The sequence below is a fragment of the Phasianus colchicus genome, chromosome 2 (genome assembly GCF_987193195.1).
Source record: "Phasianus colchicus chromosome 2, bPhaCol1.hap1.1, whole genome shotgun sequence".
Classification (NCBI taxonomy): domain Eukaryota; kingdom Metazoa; phylum Chordata; class Aves; order Galliformes; family Phasianidae; genus Phasianus; species Phasianus colchicus.
In genome coordinates this window covers 99444471-99460811 of record NC_143437.1, presented here as the reverse complement: position 1 = coordinate 99460811, position 16341 = coordinate 99444471, and the positions used below count along the sequence as shown (strand labels likewise).

Genomic DNA, 16341 nt, shown 5'->3' with positions numbered 1-16341 from the left:
AGAAAATATTCCTCTGAGATTTGAGTTAGCAAACTGATTTGGATGGGATTCATTGTGAAATTTAAACTCCCAAATTGTAGTTGTCTGTATGCAGGTGTCTTCAACTAGGTATCTAAATTTCCATTGCACTACTTCTGAGCAAAAGCTGGGTGTTATTTGACATGTTTTGTAGAGTCCAAATGATAAGAGATGACTTTATTTAGGATTTCAAATTCTACCAAATGCGTCCCAAGCTGAATTTGTCTCACGTCTGCATTGGGATAGCAGTTCCACACAGACAGTTACTGTCGCATGGCTAATGCGCAAAGAGCTGATTAAACAATTAATTCCTAGCCTGTAACGTCACTGTCCGAAACCGAGAATCTGAAATCTATCACTCAGCTGCCATTCCCCCTGAAGGCTGTTCAACTTCACTCTTATGGCAGTGTGTGACGCGAAAGCTGTGTAGAGTTCCACAATTCATTTCATCAATACATAACATATGTTTTGACAGGATTAAAAGTTGAAAAAATCTAATTCCTAAATACTACCAGAATCCAGAACCAAAATATTCTTCTGATTAAATCCCATCGGCATTCAGTACATACACTCTGAGTATATATAACACATACAAACAAAATTGGAGTATTCACCAGTGATGAGGGACAGCTTTTTTTTTTATAACGGCATTCAGTTAAAGACATGCCCATTATATAGCAGTCAGAACATGTGCCTCAGAAAAATAAGCAAGGAAAGGGGGACACGGAGCTGCTAGCTCCGTTCCATAGCCCAGGTTCCATTGTCTCCAGGCTCAAGCTGTCCATGTAACCGTTCTTCCTGCTTGAAAGTGGAGCAATGCTTTTTACTGCTTTTACAAGCTACTTTTGAGTAGATAAAAAAATGCAAGCCAGCAGTTTAGCGCTCCACTGAGCTGGATGCTGTAGGGATAGTTGTATTAAATACATGCCATTATAGCAGAGCCTTTCAATGGACTAATTCCTGACCAGAAAACTGGGAATTTTCAGACCAAAAAAGTGCACTTCAAAAATACCCAGATGCATACTGTGTTGGGTATGGAAGTGTTGCTGCCCAGGACACTGCTCTGGTGCAAAAGGCAGCAGAACTGTGCCAGCAGAGCATCCTACACACTGACAGCCTCCCCACAACCTGAGTCACACCTGCTGGGTGGCACAGGCCCCAGCTTTGATGCATTTCCCCAGACAGAGCACAGCTGTGAGCGCCGGGCACCATGGCAGTGTGACACAGGCACTGTGGTCAGCGTTTGGCTTCTCACGTTTACAGAGCTCAGCAGCACAAGCCTTGGTGTGAACAAATGACCTGCTATTTCTGCGCTGTACTCCCAACGCTGTTACTTGCAGGCTCTTTTTGGTTTCTTTCTTCCTGTAAATGACTCAGACTGGCTTTTGGGGAAGGGGGAAACCAAGCACCGAGCCACTCTCACAGCTTTAACCTTACTTAACCCTCCCAGCAGCAAGAGGAAGTACAAAACATTTTCACGAGCTGCGAACGGGCTCAGATCTGCTTTTGACATCTTGAGGAAGTACTGACTTGTGCGAAGCCAAAAAAAAAAAAAAAAAGAGTATTTGCTGAACTCAAGCATTCACACACCGAAAGAGAGCCCACAAAGGGGAAGGAGACGGACGGCCTGGGAACCGAGAGAAGCTAGGTAGATATGGGTCAAAGCCGCCTCAGCGACAACATAGGTGACACGGAGGTGAGCGCCTGAGGCAAGGCGGGACGCCGGGCCCTGCGCGTGGAGCGCTGCGAGGAACGGCTGCGCAGAGGTGCGGTACCCCGCGCGCTTCAGCCCGCAGGCCCCGTCCTCCTCCCGCGCGCCTCGCCCCCCTCGGCAGCGGGAGGCGGGTCCGGCGGAGCCGCGCCCGCCCGGGGCCGACAGCTGGCGGGAGCCGCACGCAGCCACCGCGGGGCGGGCCTGCGAGTGCGGCGCTGGGCCGGGCAGGGCTGGGCCGCGCCGCGGCTGTCTCTGAGGCGCGGGGGATGGACGAGGGTCACCGCGGCGGGCACCGGCGACGGGCGGCTCAGGTAAGCCGGGTCTCCTCGTCCCCCGGCCGCCGGTGGGGGCTGAGGCGGTGTCCTCGGGTGGGAAGAAGCTCTCCTTGCTGGGAGGGGAGCGGGGAGCCCCGCAGTCCCTGCGTTATTTTGATCTCCGCTCGGGTGCTGCCTTCCCCGAAGGGCTGTAGGGGGAGGCTGCCGCCTTTGTGCCCCCTTCTCAGCCCAGCCCTGGGCCCGCGGCCGTCCCTTTTCCCCCCCCCGCTCCCCTTCCCGGGAGGGCCGTCCGTGCGGTCCCGGGGGGCAGCGGCGATGCCGGGGAAAGCGGCCAACTGTTGCCTCGGATCGCGCCGCTTCGCTGCCAGCCCGGTCAGCGGGGCCGGGCGGGGAGGCGAGGGGCGGGCGGGCTCGCCTCGTGTGAGGCGCTCCGTCCGGAGAGTGTCCGCGCTTCCATCGCTGCACGCGGGCTGGGCCGGGCTGCAGCACCTGGCCGCGGGCAGAAGGCAGCGAACCGGGTGCCGGGCTGTGACAGGGGCTCGGAAGGCGGACGGAACAAAAGGGCGCGGAGCTCCGCTGCCCGCGCTGCAGATGGGGGCAGGGGGCTCGCACGCCCAACTTGGGCTCTGCTGAAAACTTTCTGCGGCAGCTGCTGGCCGTGCCGGGAGCACGGCTTAGTAGATGGTCCTTTCGAAAGCTAGACGTGAGAACGGGGGAAAATCACGTTCTGTAATGTTCGTCTCATCATACGAATCGCTGTCTGTGCTGTGTTACACTGAGCAGATACGGCGCTTGCATTTCTTCATCCCTAATTTAATTTCAAGATAGTTTAGCTTTAATTTTATTTCTCTGGGTTGTGTTATGGTAAGGCCCTGGTTATATATGATGCCACTGGATGAAACTAAACGTTCCATAATTCACGAGAAATACAGAAAGAACTTCACATCCTTCCAGTGCTGTTGCTGAGGGCAGCTCAGCCTGCTTCCCAGCCTGTTTCTGGTAGCTCTCCATTTCCATACAGACCATGTTTGTGCTTGGTTGTTGTTTACCAGCTCCTAAAGGCAGTGCATGTGTGGAAAGGATAAATGGGGACAGGGGTGTGTTTTTGCTTTGCTTTTCTTCTCCTCGCCATCTGCAAGGTCAGGAAAAAAACTGAAAATGACTTTGACTGTGAGCTCTGCTTAGGTGGGGAGAGCTGGAATGAAACACACTTGTGACAAGAGGTTGCCTTGTGGGCATAGAACCGTGCACATCCAGCACTGGTATATGGAAATACCCCAACTCACACTGCACAGAGAAGAACTAAGATAATATTTACCTTTTCTCAATATGCTGTCTTTTATATCTTTGTAATGTATATATGAACAGCGTACTGTTTTGGCTTTTTTTAGGGAATGAACTTGGCAGTTTCTTATGTTGGATCCTGCTTTTTTGTAAGCCACCGCCCCCTCACCAGGCCCAAAATAAAAACATATTATAAAGTGCTACAGCTCCTCAATTTCACTCTCCTAGAGTAGATCTTAAAAATGTCTTAATGAAATTAAGCATGGGATTAGCATAAAGGTTTGACTTAAATTTATGAAGAGCATAAGGTAACAGCTAAGAATGAAATTCCTCAGCTGCATGTTGAACACTGTAGTGTAGTGTACCTGAATGTTAAAGTTTCACTTAGATGTAAACTATAGCAAGCATAATAGAGGCTCTCTGGATTATCTGCATGGTTTCTTAATGACTGTCCAAAATTTTACTGTATTCTGCTCTGTACTTTTCACTGTCCCCATGTACTGTTTATGCAGTCACATATGCCTGTGAACTTCTTTATTAAAAACAAAGAATAAGCAAAACCACAAGTCATTAAGAAGACAATGTATGCCAGTAATTAGAATGAAAAATACTTGATTAATTCACAAAGGAAAATGGTGAAGTTCTTGGATATTACTTCATAGTTACTGTCAGCAGATGCCATTTTGCCATAACAGTGAGTCTTTTAGTGTATTTTACAGTACTAGGAAGATAATTTGTTGTTAATATGCTTCGTTTGTCTTCATAACATTGTTTTTAACACAGTTTTGTTAGGTTAAAATATGTTGTAGGTTAAAAAATGTTGTCCTCAGCAGCTTGGTGGTTTCATGAAGATGTCAAAGGTTTGCATGCACAGTATGTTGCTGATTTCTACAGGTTGTATTACACAGAATTAGTGCTTAAAAATGTATATAAAAATAGACATAATCTAGATGAATAACAGTTCTAATACTCTATTAGAAACCATGTTGTATAGGTGTACAGGCATTTGAAGTAAGACTTCTTTAATTGATTTATATATATATATATATTTCCAAATACCATCTCATTTGGAATTTTTAGGGAAAATGTAAAATAGTTTTGTGGAATCAGTGGCATTGTTTAGTACCAGATGCATGATGCACATCGGAGAACATGAACTTGATGGTTTGGTTCACATTTTATACAGAACGGAAAAATAATGTTTTAAATCCAGAACTTGTATGCAATCCGGACATCATTAAGTCTTCTATTAAATCCCTGGAAACAGACTTAGTATGTCATTGTGAGCTGTAGTATCAGTGGACAGAGGAATATGTGCAGTAATAATACATACAAATTTGAGGGAGCCAAAACCTCACAGTGTTTCCCGTGTAATGAATTCAGTATGTATTTGGATCTGTTTCAGTATTATCAATCATTCTTTTAGCAGCGCTTTCTACTTACATTATCTATGAATGCAAAACAGTAGCATTAAATCAGAGGAAACAGTTTGAGAGGCATGAATTAAAATATTTAATATATGGGACAGCTTGAGAGTTGCAAAAAATACGGTCATAAATTTGAATTTTGCTGTTTAAATTGAAACTGTAATAGGAGCTGCTAGGCATTCACGTATGAGTGATGATGAGAGCACTGTGAATGATGTGAGATGTATAGATCTTAATTCATGTGAAGCACTGATTTTACCATTTTTCTGTTTTCACAGGATTCCAATCCATACTTGCAATTAAAATGAAAAACGTGTCTTATTTTTCTGTCCTTGCATACCATCTGATAAAGATTGATGATTTGGTAGCAGTCATTTCTTGTATGGCAAAAATATCAGAAATAGGAGAAATTGTATGATGGGTATGATTTGTATTATTATGGATTTAAAATGTTTAGAAATAATCTCATGAGCAATATCTTCACATTTCCAGACTTACGTTGATTCAACAATACTTATTTTTGCAAGCCAACAGCTGAAATATTCTAGTCTAATTGACAAACCTGTCAGTAGAGGGCATAACCAGTGCTCTGTGCAAACTTTCTGTGAATCTTAGACTTCTTTTTCCTGGTCATTATATTATTTCTGAAGGGCTGTTTGGAGTGGCAATGACTTTCAAGAGCTTAGGTTGGGTGAATGGCAGAGCAAAAAACAGAGCTAAAGCCTGAGTCTATTTTGCATAAGTCTGTGTAAGAATTTTGTAATCTTGTAAAATGTGAGCAATTCATTTTGAAGGATCTGCTAGCAATGTAACACGTGGTGTTATTTATGCCTCCCACAAATGCCACTCTGGTTTTGTCAGTCTTGAGTTTATAAATGTAACCCCTAAGTTTACAGCCCTGACATCTGTTGAACAGCATCAGTGTATCATGGGAGTTGTCATATATGGACTATATGATGGAATATATTCTATGATACTGGGATCTGGCTTTTGGTCCCCTATTTATCTGTGGTGAGCTTTGAAAGACTGCGTCATAGCTGGGTGTTGGAGTTTGCACGCTTTAATAATGCTGTGGAGGTGGTTTGGTGTTTGGGGATGTGTAGTCCTGCACTGATTTATTTATTTTTTTAGGTAACAGCAATCCTGTACTGTCCTATAGGACTCTGGTACACACACATTCAAGTTGTTATTAGAAGCTTTCAAAGATAAATATATATATAATTTATGGAATTTTGGAGGGAAAGTCTTTCTCCTTCTTGAATTGCAGTTTGAATTCATAAATTATTTGAATGGCCTATTTTACAATTAGATGCCTTAAAGCTGGTGATGGTGTTCTTAAAACTCATGTGTGATAGCACTCTGCTGTCTGTATTTTTTTTCTGTAGAGAAAATGAGAAACGTGGAGCTTCATTTGTGCATCCATTCAGAACCGTTACCACCAGGACTGTTCTGGAGAGTGGCATCTCCCTTGTACCTGACTGCTTTTGGCACTTGCAGACAGGAGTGTTCCCACTGGATTTGAAAGCCTTGTTTGGCTAAGAAATAAATAAGAAGTGCAAACTATTTATTTAATCTAAAGGAAGAAGAATTTGCAGTGATGTTTCTCTCTTCCATCCTCTCATTATTTTCAGTGATGCATGAGGTGCATCAATTAACCATGAGGTGCGAGCTTGTTTCTATGTCCCACTTTCAGTTTGAAGTAAGTTAAGCTCACAGCTCTATCTTCCCAGGAGAGGAAAGCAGACAACATCTCATAAACTGTTCTGTAGTGGTAAGAAACATTTATTTCACATGCAGTGGTGTTAATTAGGCCACAGGAAGAGTGACATGTCCTGTGATCAAGGCATTCATCTGAGGTGAGGGAAATTGCCATGGGTATTTCATTCTTTGATCCAGGAAATATTCAATTTCATACCATCAATGGGAGTAGTCTAGAACAGACAGTGGTCTGTTGGCTCTGCCCTGGCATGTGGAGGTGTGACTGTGAGCCAGCCTGTAGCTCCAAGACCACTTACCACCTGGTGCTTTTACTTCCTTCGTGGTTGCTTTGCTGCTGTTCTTACATTGCTCAATGGTGCTCCAGGGTGTGCTCTTGCCTTCTCATCTGAAACTTCAGAATTATGTGTCTCCTTCCCTCATCAGTTTATGAAAGGGACGACTTTCTATTTTACTCCAGGAGAGGCTTGAAAGTTTTAAAACCTTTTTTTTTTATAACATAATACACCTCTTGAGCTTCCAAGTGTAAACTGCAGGCTTCTCAACTTTGTTTCCTGTTAGGTTAGAGGGCTTCCTGCTTACTATCCCAGTTACTTAAAGTTCATAACTGAAATTACTGTAACCATGATTAGAATTCTGATGAGAGTCCATTTTTATGCTTTATTCTCATATAAACCAGTAAATCTAAGAAAAGCTTAGATTTTTGGAGAAGATGAAGTCCAGAATTTGGCAAGTATGCTGTGATTACCTTCCAAAAATAGTTGTTATTTTGGAGTTAGGATGTAATTTGAACATAGCTTGATTCAGTTGCCTGACACAGTCATCTGAGATGCTTTGTGATGTCCACTGTATCCTTCGTTCAAGAAGTAGAGAAGACCCATGTCCAGCTTGGTGTAATGTCTGCTGGGCAGGCTGGATGTTATATGTAAGTTGATGCTGAGGATATTTCATTTAGCAACTGTTGCTTACACAGCTGTATTGAACCCGGTAGTGTAGAATCATAGAATTGCTTGTATTGAAAGGGATCTAAAAACCATCTAGTTACAAACTCTAAAAACTGCTGTGTACTAAGATTACTCTTTTATAGGCTGAATGTGTTTACACTGGGAAGTAGTGGGAAAGGGTGCTTTTCTTGTTTTTTGAAGTCGTTTCAAAGATAACTTACTTTCTGTTTTCTATATTGCATGTGTATTTGGTAAACAGCCTGATCATTCTCATTTTCATTTTGCAGCAACCCCACGTTAAGTCTGGGAGGTTAGCTTGAGTTAATAGCTTTCTGAGAAGGGAGCAGAAAGTATGTCTTCTGGTTTCTCTTATGCACATTAATAGTGGGGAGCTGTAGGGCAAAACTTCATTACTATCAGCTGTTAGCTGATAGGGAAATGCTGAGTGATGGTACCATTATGGAGCTGATCCTCTCTCATGTCAATTGATTCCAGAATTGTATTTAAATAGCCATCATAAGAGATGTGCAATGGTATTTATCATTTGGTTTGTTATTTGGTACAGATGATTTGCTGTTCCTAATTTTTTGGAGGTTTTCTGCTTTGGGAATTGGGGGAGGGAAAAGATTTACTATAATAATTCTCAGTTGTGCAAACCTGTTTAGGTTGTAGAAGACTAGATTGTTGAATTTGTTGTACTTCATTTCCATGAAGAATCTAACTTTGTATTGGTTATGCTTCCTCCCATTCACATATACATAAGTGTGACTAATTGTACTGCATTGTTTGATAAGTTTACAGTGCTTTACTTGAAGGATCACCTGCAGACTGCTGGTGACGCCTGTAGTTAAGGATTTCATGATGGATATGGGCATCTTTGGAAGTTTCTGAAAGCAAGACTTTAGCCATCTTCCTAACAACCGATTGGCAGGGGAGGAAATGGGAACTGGCATTTTGTAACCATTTTTCCTGTATTTTTATTATTAAAGCATAAATACCCTGTAGGACTGGAGCGCTTCCCTCATCCTCTCAAAATACTATAATAAAGCAGAGCTCTGTAATATCAATTACTGCAGGGACGGTTTGTGATTCCAAATGAGAGCATGACTGGGAAGCTGGAAAATGAGTCTCTCAAAATGTGTTTCGTGCTCTGAATACATTAGAGGTCTTGTTGGAGTGCAGTGCTGACGTCTAGAGGGTTTATATTTTTAATCAGAGAAGATGTTACAAAACAGTAAGTGGATTTTTTTTTTATCAATGCTTTTTGTACTCGAGAGGAGAATAGGAAGTATTTCCTAATTTTGAATATTCTGGGGTTATGCTGCCTGTAGAACAGATTTGTATTTCTGCAACTAGTTAGGCATAGTACTTTAAATTTTGTATCCAAAAGACATGGAGAGAACATACATATGATAGGCCTTAGAACTGTGGATAATGTTTTTGCCCATGTTTATACCGTGAGACAAAATTGATTGTGGTCTGACTACTTAGGCCTTTGTTTTTCTGTGGTTTTGATTCATTACAGCACAGACAGTATCATGTTGTCCTTTACTGAACTAAAAGTAAATCCGCCTAAAAAATCCCCTTTTGTTCTGCTGCTGAGGAACACTGTGGGCTGCCAAATCCTGGCGTCTGACTCACCACAATCGTAATAAAGTGTTTGTACTTCTGAAACAGCAGTTATTCGGTGTTTTCTAATATATTTATAAGGCAAAGGGACACCTACACGTTAAAATACTACTTTTTAAAAATATATGCCTTGCTTATACTGAAAAAGCATTTTATCAAAAAATGACTAAGTACCTACTGGTGACACTTCCCAGGAGTAAGTAATAGTCTTTAACAATAACCAAGATATATATACATTGTTATCAAATTTCATTTTCCATGTAATAGCAGTGACAGACTGTTTTGTCAGTGAGCTTCATTGACATCAAAAAAAAAAAAAAAAAGCAGGATAATTTTAATTTTTGGCCATCTGATCTGACCTGATAGTGATCTGATAACTGGGAAGACTGCTTCCTTCCTTCCTTCAAAAAAAAAAAAAAAAAAAAAAAAAAAAAAAAAAAAAAAACCACTTTATGGACAGAGACTGACCTGGCCAGTGCTTATCTATGTTATTAATTTTTGGTGCGTGGGCTGCAACCCAGCAAGCGTAACTGTGTAATTGAGTTCAGTTGTTTGCAGGGTGAGTTCCAAGCAAAGCAGTCAAATAAAACATGGAATGATTTCTCATCAGCTGAGGAAAAGAAGGTGGTTCTGAATCAATGGCAGGTACGTGTGAGGCTGCCAAATTAAGTACCTGATTGCACAGAGCATATCTGCTACCCAGCTGGCCTGGGTGATGCGCCCAGCTGCCTGTTGTTGGAGAAGAAATGGGAATTACTACAGCTTCTTGAACTCGTTACCTGTATTTGGTGAGGAAATGTGCTTTTTTATTTCTCGATTCTTCAGCTTTTTGTAATTAGGATTCCTCTCTTAGAATTTAAAATTTTAGCTGTTTTGATTAGCAGTGATTTTTTTCTTTCTATTGATAGATCAATGGAGTTGGGTTTTTTGGTTTGTTTTTGTGTTGTTGGGTTTTTTTTTTTTTACCTTTTTTGCTTGATAAATAAGGGGTGTTGTATGTTACCTTTTCTGAGTTTTGTGCTAATGATATTTCAACAGTTTACTTGAAAAGGCCAAACTGCAAGTCACATCATTGTATCATTCTCCACCTCTGCCCTCTAGACCCATGTTTGGTGCTGAACAAAAAATAAAGTGCACAAAACTGGGAGTGAGTACCGGGCACCAAGGCGGTGTACAAAGCACAGAGAAATATATGAGTAGAAAATACGATAGTTCACAGGAATGCATTTTAATTGCTGCTCTGAGTCATACTATCACTACAGCTGTTTCCAAAAGAAGACATTCATATGCTAATGGTAGGACATTCACACCAGGAAAGAAGACATTTGATAAGCAAATGCAAATATATTACACAACCTCTCTCAGTTTTTAATACATTCTCTGGTTCAGTAAGCATGAAATATTCTCTGATGTAATTATGTATGCCTTAAGTAAATGGCAATTGGTTCATGGTATGCCTCTTTCAGGGTATATATTCTTAATTCACTTTGGTAGGAAGGAATGAGTAGCATTGAGCTTCTCGATTCACGTGGCAGCTCTGCTTGTGGAGCTGACTTCCTTTCTCCTTTTTTTTCTTTTGCCCATAAAAGGAGAAAAGTGCTGCCATATGACTTGCTTCAGAGAGAGGATCACAGAAGGAGGAGTTGGGGGGAGATTATTCAGGTAGCTTTGTTTCTTGTACTGTTTCACATGCTGTTGGACGTTCTGCTTTCCGTGTTTAATTTCATATAACTGTCAGAGTACATGGTAGTGTTCCCTTCAACTGACATTGAAATAAAACATTTCATTCTTAGAATTACTTTTTTGGTGTTTCTTTTTTGCTTCGTTTTTATATGTGTGTGCCAAATGGATTAGAGATTCTGAAGTGAGGCTGAATATAAATGTATTTAGAATGAAGAATAAGAAAAACAAACAAAAAAACACATTTCTCTGGGATTAGGCTGTCCTCCAAACCTGCAGAAATGTTCCTTTCCTGCTGGTGATTAAAAGAATGACTGCAGTATTCTCCCATCTTGTGCCAGAGATTGTAGACAGGCATGCCTAAGTTTACTGCTTAATTTTGTACTGTTAAAAGTTTATTTTCCAGTTCTCAAGAAAGCAGAATATTCAGGGGATTATTTGAAGACTTGCCCAGAACTCAAATCTGGAAGTCGCAGTGCTTTTCCAGGACCGGAGGTCTTGCACCGATTTACTCTGCAATCTTACAGTGACTTTCAGCGACTTTCAGCAAGAGTGTTTTCTTTTTGATGCTTTCTAACAAAAAGTATCATTCTCACATTGAGGGCAACATTGTCACTACAGAATGAAGACAAATAACATCTCTAAAGTGCCATCAAGCTTCTGCAGTGGTTTACCAGATAGTGTTTGGCTTTTTTATGTTTCAGTATCTAAGTGTGGAGCCAGAACCAGTCTTAATCTGTCAGCTCCAGCCACGCTCCCTGCTGATCTCCTGAATGTACTTTCAAAGCCATCTCCAAGTCAATCCATAGTATTGATTTAATTTGGTTCCAGCCAGTTGTATGTTCCCTTTACTTGCTGATGCTTTGAACCAATTTGACTTGGAGGCATCTAAATCAGCCTCTCTCTTAAAGCTCAGTCTAATGCAACATGTTTAATTAGAAATGACAGCAGGATGGATCTACCTGTGAAAACCAAAATAGGTTTTTCTTTCAATGTTGTGAAAACTAGAGCTCTTTGACCTAAACATTTACTTTTTTTATGGAACAAAAACTTTTTTCAGGGAGTCCAAAGGCAACTGGAAAGAAGTTACTGATATTAAGCAGTTATTTCATAGCTTTGTCTTTTTTCTAGTATCACTGTAGATATTCTGAACAGAGAAGACAGAGAAAAAGGGCCCAGTGATTTTGGAGTTAAAATCCCACTTTCTGACAAGCTGGTTTAATACATTTTTTCCACATCAGAACTAGGATTTAGGCCAAAATCTGTGAGAAACAGATGCCTGTTTCATGCCAGCAATGCAATTGTCACTGAGATTTAATGAGTTTGTTACTTCACTCATGTGGTGTGGCTTTTATTGTGTTTTAGGTTTTTTGATTGTTTCTTCTGGAAGATCTGGTGGTTTTCTGGTTAATTGGAGTAATGATCTTTGTGCACGTGCTCATAGAATTTGCTCCTGGCACTGCTGGGGTAGATAAGGCATCTCTTCTATCTCTCTGTAAGTCAGAAGCACCTATAGCTCAAGGTCCTACAAATAAAGTACTCCCAGGTAAATGGGCATAGAGGAGTTAAATGTCTGGAACTGTTACACCGGGCAGAGGACAAGGAGAATAACTTGGTATTTCAGAACTTAATGAACTGGATTGGCAGCCAGTGGTCCAATGAGTATCAACATTGTGTTATGGCTTCACAGCATTATAGGCAGTTTTGCCAATGCTGCTACATTTTAAGGCTATTCCAAGGTAAGCAGAGCTGAGACTGGGAGAAGCACAGATTGGGGTAATTTATAGGTATGCAGTTATGAAATATATGCACCTTTTTGCACTTGCAGTAATTTTTCATTACCTTGTGTCACTGGGTAATGTGGCTTACATCTATGCAAAGTTTAAACACACTAATTCTTCCTCACTATAACAGTTGTGTCCACTTTGTGCCAGAGTAGTGAACGTCTCCATTTGGAAAAATTTAGCTTGTTTTTGTTGTGTTCACAAGGACTTGTTGCTTGTGTTACTTTATATGCTAATTAAATGTAAATGCTTTTGATTTGCATTTGCATGGGAAATAACACATTCTGGGTTTCTGATTCAGAATAAATCTGTGAAGATACCAGTGAGTTATGAATTAATGAAGAAAGCACAGCAGATTATTTCATGAAACACGAACCTTGCTAAGTGTATGACTTGTTTCCTTGCCCATCAGGCAAGGACTTGTAGGTCAAGGTTGGAGAAGCAGAGTCCCAGCTGCTGCATGTTGGCTAATTGTCAGCAGAGCCGTGCCCACTTTGTGCTAGCTGACAGGCTGGACCAGTGTTCCATTGGCAGACATCCAGGCTTGCTAAAAGGACAAAGTTACATGCTCATCTTCAGTCTTACCTGAACATAAATAAATCCAAAAGGTAGAGAGTGCTAACTTTCACCTGCACTGCCCATAATACACCTGGAAGCAAATAGTCAACTATTTTACATGTATTTTTCTTGATTTGAAAACAACAGCAGCCTAGGTGAAGGTGTGATATTAGAACTAGAAGCCATCATGCCTGGAGAAGGTGACCTGTTGATTCTGAAGTACATTGGCTACTTATGGAATTAAATTCTAAAATTAAGTTCTCCAGGAATAACTGGGAACTATAATCATGATACATGTTTATAGTAGGATCTAAATAAGGAGTGGATATGGCATGCGTCTGTTTGTACTGTTAGAATTTTAGTACTCTTCCTGACACACTTTTGTCCTTTGCCAACTAACACTCTCCCACATCATGCCCAAGCATAGTTCTGGGGTTAGTATAGACAGTGGACCATTTCCAAAAGCTGTTTGGATCTGACCGGGCTGTTCTGGAGGGACAGGATTTTAATTGTACAGCCACAAGCTGTACCATGCTAGCTGTGCCAAGCTCCAAGCATGGCTATTTGCCCTGCTCTGATTTATTTTCTGTTATATTTGCAGCCACAGATCCTGCTTTTCAGGAAGGTGGGATTTGGGAACTCCTGCAATGGCAGGAGTTTCTGCAAAGAAATAAAATCAGTCAAATCTGAAGCTGAGAATCTGTCTAAAGCTGGAAAAATAATCCACAGCAACCTTAAATCTTAGAATAATTGAGTTTTGTATTGTTTGTATGAGAAAAGCCTGAGAGAACGAACAGGTAATGAGTCATTTTGAAAGTTATATTTAGAAAAAATATATATATGAAAAATAATGGTCTGGCATTTTAAATCAAAATGAGTAAATTAAATGTAGCCAGATGGCACTTGCAGTGTCCTCTGACCAGAGGACATATATCCTGATAATAGTGTAAAACTTATCCCTTTCCTAAGCTTTGCCTTCTCTTAACCAAAGTAGTAGTAAATATTTGCTAATACTAACCTGAATTTGAATGATTTAAGTTTTCCCAGGGCAATCTGTCTCAAGAAAATGTCTCAACTCTTTAATTGTCTGATTGCCTCTTGTCAAGTAGATATAAGTCTAACCTTATATTTTGCAATAACTAGTGAGTTGATTTCTTTATTTTTATTATTTTTTTAAGCAGCATTAAAGCTATTAGCAACCTAATGTCTTAACAAAGTCTGGCCCCAATGACAACTTATGGGTTGCATGTAGTCTGTGGTGTGTTTCCATCTCCCGTATCCCAGCCTCTTTGCTGTAGGAATAGGTGTGTGAGTAGTGAAGGCTGCCTGGTGAACTCAGCACGTGTCTCTCCACCTGGGATGGAACGTGATTAGACATCTCTGGTCCACAGGGAGACAGTATGGTGGATGCTGCTTTCTGGGCTGGAATCCCTGATGTCGATGATGACGAGGTCGTGTGGAGAGAGTATCAAAACCTGGAGTAGGTGCTGCTGCTTAGCGGTGAACTGCCCTAAGAGCCATCTTGCCATTCTTATCTTTCATCTTCCTGCATAATATTTACATACTACCAGCTTGATACTAAAGGTTTTAATAAGCCTGTGTTTCTCACTGTGCACACTGCTGGTTTCTTTGCTTCCCCCCTCCCCCACTTCCGCCCATGAAATAGAGATTTGTAATTTTGTTTTGGAACTTGTACCTTCTGCTTTTGGTGTAAATGAGTTCTAAAATGTGGAATAGTACTGCGGTTGCATTGTTACAATTCATAGCCTGACCTCTCTGTTACACATGACGTCTCGTTTAACTCCAGTGTTTCAGCTTTGAACTGCAACTTTTTGTAGCCCATTCTGTGATGCACCTCTGCTTGACTCTGTATTTGCAAGTAGAATTAATTTGGCATCTTTACTATTAATGCTTTATTGAATCCTGATCATACAGTCTCAATTATTTCTTAAACAGCAGGAAACTTTCAGAGTAACAGCTGTGTTTGGCCTAAAGTTTGAATTGGTTGTGGACTGTTACTGCTCAAATCCCTGAGTGTGGAGTAAGTGGTAGAGCCAGCAGGGCCCCCAGACTACTGCTCCAACTTGTGCTTCATTTCATAAATGCCTTTTAACTAGAGATAATTTAACTTGGTCTTACCAAAGCAGTGTAGAACTTTCTCTTCTGTGTTAATCTGTGATGATTTTCCTGCTTGTTGACCTCCTTCCTTTAAACGGGCATTCAGGGTGGTTGGCTTTTTTTGTTGAGGTTCCATGAGTAAGCAGCAGTGTGTATTTGCTTCTGCGCATTTTCATTACGCTGGTGTTAAGGAAGAGATGACTTTGTGTTCTTCCTGACGCAAGAATCCTCATACTGAAAAGAACAGTTGTTCAGTGATATGTTTGTTCACTCTATTCCCTACAACACTGTGACTCAAATGTACTGGTATTCACTTATTAACATTTTTAAGGTTGTGTGTGATTCCCCTGGAAGACTCTGATTGCAATCTCTGATTGTTTATCTCCACTTCTAAAGGAACATTGTGTTAGAGAGCAAAATCAGAAAATTGGAAGCTATTTCAATTAGAGTAGTTTATTTTCTCTCTGCCACTCAGTGCCATCTCCATCAGCCCAAATGTTTCAGTAAACTTGCCTCGCGGGCCATTCCATGCATTTATTGCTAACTGAACAAGATGTGCCTTCTGGCATCTACTTGTTATTTTTTACATGCCTGTTGCATACCCCTTTGTTGTGCTAGCTTTACTGAACCGGACTGGCATTGTTTTCACTAGACATTTGATTATTATTATTTTTTTTTATTTTAATTTTTATTTATTATCAAAAGACATTTGGATATCCAGAATAAGTTTTTTAAAAGGTTAAACAGGCTTCCACAATGTAAAGCATGTTTTGTTAAAAATCTTACACAGTGCTAGCTCATAACTGAGTTGTACTTAGAACAGTAAGTATAAACAGCAAGCTTGCTGTAGTTTCATGATTATGCTGAGTAGAAGGTACTTAATTATAGTTGTTGGGTTTTGTTTCAAAAACTTGTTTCTTCTATATAAAAATGTATTGGAACTTCCTAAGTAACTGTTCTAATCCAGCTGGTCTGTAAGCTTCTAGTGAGTAAACTTTGTGCCTGTTGTAAGAAAGCTTACTTTTCCTGCATTGTTCTTTTTTTTTTTTTTTTTTGTGAAAATAAGAGAATTGTCTGACAAATCTGCTTTGTTATCCATGAATATATGGAAATGGTCAGCATACTTGTAATTTAAGAAAAACTCACCTTTCTGTATATCTACAATAGATGTCAAGGTTTCCAGTTCACATAACC

General features: G+C 40.7%; 1 protein-coding gene across 9 annotated transcripts in view; it reads left to right on the top strand.

Moving 5' to 3' along the window:
* Positions 1–1081: 1081 nt before the first annotated feature.
* The window catches only part of CYRIA (CYFIP related Rac1 interactor A), a 53230-nt gene continuing 37970 nt past the window's right edge, over positions 1082–16341 (top strand). For 2 of the 9 annotated variants that reach the window (XM_090136395.1, XM_090136396.1), the window contains exon 1: positions 1095–1714. The gene's annotated coding sequence lies outside the window, so the exon portion shown is untranslated. Of the gene's footprint in view, positions 1715–1857; positions 2044–16341 lie in introns of those variants that run through there. The other 7 variants (XM_090136394.1, XM_090136398.1, XM_090136397.1 and 4 more) reach the window with 7 other exon arrangements.